This window comes from Zonotrichia leucophrys, chromosome 2 (assembly GCF_028769735.1).
Source record: "Zonotrichia leucophrys gambelii isolate GWCS_2022_RI chromosome 2, RI_Zleu_2.0, whole genome shotgun sequence".
NCBI classification, from domain to species: domain Eukaryota; kingdom Metazoa; phylum Chordata; class Aves; order Passeriformes; family Passerellidae; genus Zonotrichia; species Zonotrichia leucophrys.
Window position 1 is genome coordinate 141,180,977 of NC_088171.1, and position 6,000 is coordinate 141,186,976.

Sequence of the window (6,000 nt, forward strand, 5' to 3'; positions counted from 1 at the left end):
TGGAACCTGTAACATTTTGTGCTCAGTATACCTGAATCTGGAGTTCCCTTAAACCACAACTTTAGAGCTTATTCTACAGAAAACTCAGCATCCTGCATTAAAAACCATAGTAAGAGAAACCTGTTTGAGAAAATTGGTAATTTTCTGGCATCTAATGAGTAAAATATACTTTAGCATTTCTTTAAAAAATAAGAATTTAAATAAATAAATAAATAAATACAAAAGCCAGGACTGATAGAAGTGCCTGCACACTTGTCTTTAAGACTTCTGCTATTGTAGCTACCAGTACTTGGATTGAAGCACCTGTTGCAGAGGTGCAGTTTTTGGCAGTGAGCCCTGCTGGCTAGCACACCACTTTCTCCCAGTGCAGTATTGTCCCAAAGGCTCCTGGACATTCTCTGAGTTCAGGAAAAAAAACCAACCCTGCAGTGGTATTATTTTACCTGTGAATTCTGTTAGCTAATCTTGAGAAATGTTATGACAGCACCTTTATAACAAAATCTTACAGATCAGACTGCATTGCAAGGTACTGTCCTGCATTATCCTTGGAAAAGTTGATAATTAGGGATGTGAGGAGCAGGTGTTACCTGGGTGTCAAAGGCAGGGATTAAAGGAAGAAGGATGTGGGAACATCAGCCAGAGGCACACTGGGGTGCCACTGTTGTGCAGCACATAAGAGGGGAGAGCCAGGATCTGATCTGCCTTTTAAAGTCAAATGTGTGAGGAATAAATGCATTGTGGGATTCTTTTTCTCTGGGTTGTTATTCCAGAACATTTCCCCCTTCCAGCTATAAATTTTGATTCTGAGGAGAGGGATCATATCAGGGGCTTAGAGGGGCAGTGGAGAAGAAGGCAGGGGCAGGGGGAGTTGCCTGAAACCCCTGTTCCTTACAAACCTCTTGTACTATGAAACCAAGATGTGCACCAGCTCCTTGCAGCAGCCTGGGTTTGGTGCCTGGGTTTTGTGCTTGTGAGCCGTGCCAGGGATGGAGTGACCCTCCTGCCTCTGTGCCCTGGTACAGGTGTTGACTATAAAACTTCAGGGCTCTGGAGGTGCTCAGGTGTTATCAGAGAGGAATTTTTATAAGAGCTTTGATCTCAGTTAAACTGTTGCTGAGTGATCATTTTCATGAGGAGCTTTCAGGTGGTTGTGTGTTCAATACACCTGCTGAGAAAAGGTGCACTGGAGCAGGAGTTCTGCTGCAGCGTGTGCAGTAATGGTCAGAGGGCCCTTTTGTCCTCTGCTCCTTGCCACTTTCTCAGTGTGCTGGTCTGGGGACTTTAAAAAGTCTTTAATTTTCCTGTATTCTGCCTGTAAGTCTCAGCTGAGGAATGCAAGTGCTGCTCATGGAGGCATTGCCACAGCCATTGTGACACAAAATTTGGAATCTTTATACCCCACACTGCTGGGACTCGGGGAATAATCTCAACTACTTTTTCTAAGTTTTCATTGGGCAGCCAATCTTAGAAATTTTCAGCTAAAATTTTGTTGGTAAATTAACAAGGTGTTATCCCAAGCGCCATCCAGGGTATGACTCAAAAGCAGAGACTTTTGTCTGACCTGACAGAGAGCTTTCTGTTTCTGTCAGTTGTCATAAAAGTTTGATTTTTCCTAACAGGCTCCTCAGGTACCACGTGTAAGAGGTGGACTGAATAGCTGACAGGGGCTTGCTCTTGTCTCTCACTCAGCCACACTTGCTGGGTGAGTCTCACAGCTGAGCCGTGCACCAGGCAGGAGCTGCTCCTTGCATACTCCTGGGGTTGCTGCTTTGCCAGCTTGATCTTCATAGTCTAAAATGAATGGTTGTTGATGATTGACCTCCATACCCTTCTTGACTGAATTTATGTGTGGCTTTTGTAAAACCTCAGCTCTTTCAGACCATCTCAGTCACTCTCTTCACCAGTGTGGAGCTTTAGGAGATTTTGGAACTGTTAGAGAGCATTTGTGTCATAGCCTACACAGATCTTATGCCTTAAAAAACCGAGATTTTCCCAAACTGATCCATGTTTGGCAGATTCTGCTGCTGCTGCAGCTAGAGGGAATTTCACAAGGGACCGGGCCTTTGTGAGAGCAGGATGCATGCCAGGCTCTGCAATGCTGTCCCAGGACTAAGGAGAGGCTCTGTTACTAATAACAGTCTGTATCTGAAGCTTTTGGCAAAATTGGATTTATTCCATGAAGCGGTCAGCTTTCTTGAACAGTGGGGCTGGGAGACCAGGCCTCCCAGATGCTGAGAGGCTGCTGTAGGGTGCACTAAAGCCATCTCTGGAGGTGTCCTGAGACTGTCTTGAAGCTTTGTGTCCCTCCTGTAGTGAGGCCCAGCTGCTCTGTCAAGACAGAGCTGTAGCTCCCTTTCCATCAGCACAGAGGTTCCTGCCTTCCCTTCCCACAGCACAGGTCAGAACTGGGTCCCTTGTCCTCCTGCTGTGCACAAACTGACAAACAGAAACTGTTCTGAGTTAAACACAGCAAACTACAGCTCAGACAGCAGAGCAGGACCAGAGAGGGCCAGTTCTGCTGGCTTTTGTTAGTGTTGTCTCCCTGTGGGGTTTTCCCAAGATCAGAGCTTTTGTTTTTTCTCAGAATGATCTGGTTTTTTCCCCATCACCACCTTTCCACAGTAAACTTTTTTTGGAGTTATTTCATGACCTCCTTTTTTAAGCATGAGCCCTGCAAGATGTGGCACCGGACTCTGTGGTTCATGGTAGGAATGAGGTGCCTGAACGCCCCAGATCTTGGTGCCTGTGACCACTGCTCTGTGGAGATTTGCCAAAGTCAAACCATGTGTGAAGGTTGCACAGTAGGAAAAAAAAGCCTGAAGGCAGTGATCCATTGCATCTGCTGAATGCATGAGACTGAGCATCAGAGCTAGTCTGGGTCCTCCTGGCATCTCCAGCCCCCTGTGCCCTGCTGCAGGAGCTCAGGTGACCTGCTGGCCAGGGACCCAGTGTGTTCCTCAGTGTTCAAAACCACCAGTAGTGAACATCACTGGGGTTTCTCACTTCCTGCCCAAGTTCTCACTTTTCTTGGGGTTTAGGGTTTCATTTAGAAAGCTCATGGAAGTGTCTGCCACTGGTGCTGGGCTCCAAGTCAGCATGCTGAAGTAACTCAGCAAGGGATTGACCTTGACCAGTATTTTTTGCAGAATTCAGGTCACCCTAAAACTTGTAGGGAATGAGGCTGAAGTAGGGAGGACATGGTTTTTCCCCTGAAATGAGTGAGGTACATTAGAGACTCAAGCTCTAATATAATGAAGGATTTCAGAGGGAGAAGCAAAACCCAGTGCAGCAATTAAAAATTTCCAGTGAGTCAGGATGAACAGGGGCCTGTGTGGGAAGGTCTCAAGGGTGGGGAAAGGACTTTTCCCCTTGATGTTGGTGCAAGCCTGTGGCTGTCCCTGGGCTTGACTGCATTGCAGATGCCAGAGAGAGCCCACTGCTTTTATGGGAAATAACAGAGCAGGCAGCAACATCCCTGAGAGGTGTGAGATAACCAGTCAGCTCAGGTTTCAGTGAGCACTGCTGCAGGGTGGCTGACGAGGATGTTTGCACTTCTTGCACGTTCACACCTCAGTGTGGAAAAACTGAGCATAATCCCTGTCAGAGAGCCCTTGCTTTTTCTGGGAACTGGGGATAGGTGTGAATTGGTGCCTGTTTGAAGGTTGGGTTTTGAGGGGTCATCTTTTAATCTCTGGTCCAGTTGTGCAGCCTTTATGTAGGTACAGGAGTGACAGCAGAACCAGGAAGCTGCTCTGCAGAGCACGGGCACATCCAACTTTTTCCATTGTCTTTTAGTTTGTATAATTTTCTAAGATCATGTAAAACATGAGGTATTATGAGGGGATTTATTGGGGGAGAAAGACCTGAAGTCATCTTGGTTCACTGTCTGTCCTGTGGTTGCAAAGTGGTTGCTCCAAACACGTACAGGCATCATTTGAGTCAGTGTGAGAATCTGCCTGAGCCAAGGCTGGACCGTATATCCCTGTTGGAAGTCTCTAGGGGGTTGTTAACTGGGTGTTACATGCAGCAAAAATGCAGCACCCTACCAGGTGAGGCTGTGATAAGGCCTTGGGTGCAGTTAACACAAAACAGGGTTACCACATGTGCAGGGATGTAAACCAGGTCTCATCATAGTTAACAGCTCAAACAGTGCTTTAAAAAATGATCTGCTGCTGTTGTGATTTTTGCAGGGGTACTCCTCAGCTGCACTGTCCTGATGTTGAAGGGGAAATGCTCTCTGAAAATAGAAGACAACTCTATTTTCCTGCCTGGGTGAGAGAGTGTGTTGTGACTCCGAGTCTCAAACCGCGCTTGTGGAGGCACAGTGGGAAGAAATATTCTCATGGAGCATCACCATGGAATTGTTGATAGTGCCAAAGTCCTACTACTGCATTACAAAAGAGAAGAAAGAAAGAGGAAAGGGTCCTTGTACATAGTTTTCTCTTAGTTTCTCTCCCACCCACTTTCCTGCCCAGCCTCTTCCTCTACTGGAACAGATTTGTACAACATAAAAATTTTGTTAATTTTTTTAATAGGTGCAAGTTATTCTTGCATATAATGCAATTGAGAAATTTTGGGTTGGTTGGGGGGAGGGAAGTGTCTTTTGTGGAGGAGGGAGATTTTTTTTTCCTGAAGTGTTTTAAGAAAGAGTTGCAATCTTTTGGAGTTGTCTTGGTGTAGATCAACACCTGAGCCCAGATCCCCACTCCAGTTTACATTTCAGACCAGTTAAACATGTTCTGGAGCAGTGGGGTTTGTTTTTTTGTTTTTTCTCTTGTTGTTTTGACTTTTTTGTTTTGTTCCATGGCCACCTGCTACTGATTGAAATATTTAAATCTCTGCTTTTCCATGCTCCTACGAGGCAAGTCTTCTCCAGCTCCTGTACTTCACTTTTCACCAGCCAGCCCCAGCTGTGGGTCTCTGAAGATTTGGCTAGAATGCCTTTTTTTGATCGTTGGTTTGGTTTTGGGGTTTTTTTAGCACTTTTTGTTTAAACATGCATTCCAACTCCCAGAGGGGTTGGAATGAGGAAATGAAGATGCTTCATAATCCAAATTTATTTGTGTTTCTTTGGCTGGTGCAGTGATGGACACCATAACCAGCAGCTGCCCTCCAGCTTTAGACGTTGTAGCGCACAACAGAACTTTCTTATTAACCCTTGCCACTAAATTTTTAGATCACTCTTAGGTTCCTGAGTGCACTTTTTTTCAAATACTGCTAATTTGGATTTGTGTGGGGATGTCTGTCTGTGCATATGTGAGGAGGGAGCAGAGGGGAGCAGGAGCCTGGGTGCAAGAGCTGCCCAGTGAGTTCCTCTGAGGAGCTGGGGTTGGAGAACTTGCCCACCTTTCAGTGTGCTGCACAAACAGGATGTAGGGAGTTTGAATAAATCCAACTTTTCTAACTTGTTGCTCATTTGTTGTAACTCAATAAAACAAAGGCTAAAAATTTTGGTAACTTTTTTCTCAACTCTTTTGTTTTACTCTAAAATAAATAAATAAAGCCCAAGAAAACCAAACTCCACCCAACCTCAGCCCAAACTTTGTGCACAGGAGTTTGATGTCTTTAGAGCTGCAATGAGGGTTTTACTGGTTTTGCAGAATTTGGCAAATACTAACTTTATTAAAGTGAACTCCATGAATACTAATGTGTATTCCCCCCTGTCAGTGAGCTGTTTCCTGCAGGAAGGATGCAGACAGTGCCTGGGAATGAGCCTTTGGGGAACACTTTTATTTTGATTGCAGATTCACAAAGTGAACAAATGAATGAAGCCACCCCTGTGATTCACCCATATGGAGTTATTTCTATTAATCATCAGCACAACATATAAGTGTAGAGGGAGGTTTGCAGTGGGTGGCAACAAGTGAATTAAAGTTGTCTGGTTCATTGCTGAAGAGGAGGGACTGGATGGGGCAACACTTTGTTTGCTGCTTTTGTGTGCAAAAGGTGGGGAAGTGACAGCAGCAGCTCCCTGGGCACAGGCTACAGACAGGGAGCCCA

The 6,000-nt window shown here is 45.4% G+C and overlaps 1 protein-coding gene across 6 annotated transcripts in view; it reads left to right on the forward strand.

Annotated features, from left to right (window-relative positions):
- Nucleotides 1-5,779, forward strand: part of ZHX2 (zinc fingers and homeoboxes 2) — a 74,723-nt gene extending 68,944 nt beyond the window's left edge. For all 6 annotated transcript variants that reach the window (XM_064706616.1, XM_064706622.1, XM_064706618.1 and 3 more), the window contains one exon: nucleotides 4,191-5,779. The gene's annotated coding sequence lies outside the window, so the exon portion shown is untranslated. The remainder of the gene's footprint in view (nucleotides 1-4,190) is intronic.
- Nucleotides 5,780-6,000: the final 221 nt, after the last annotated feature.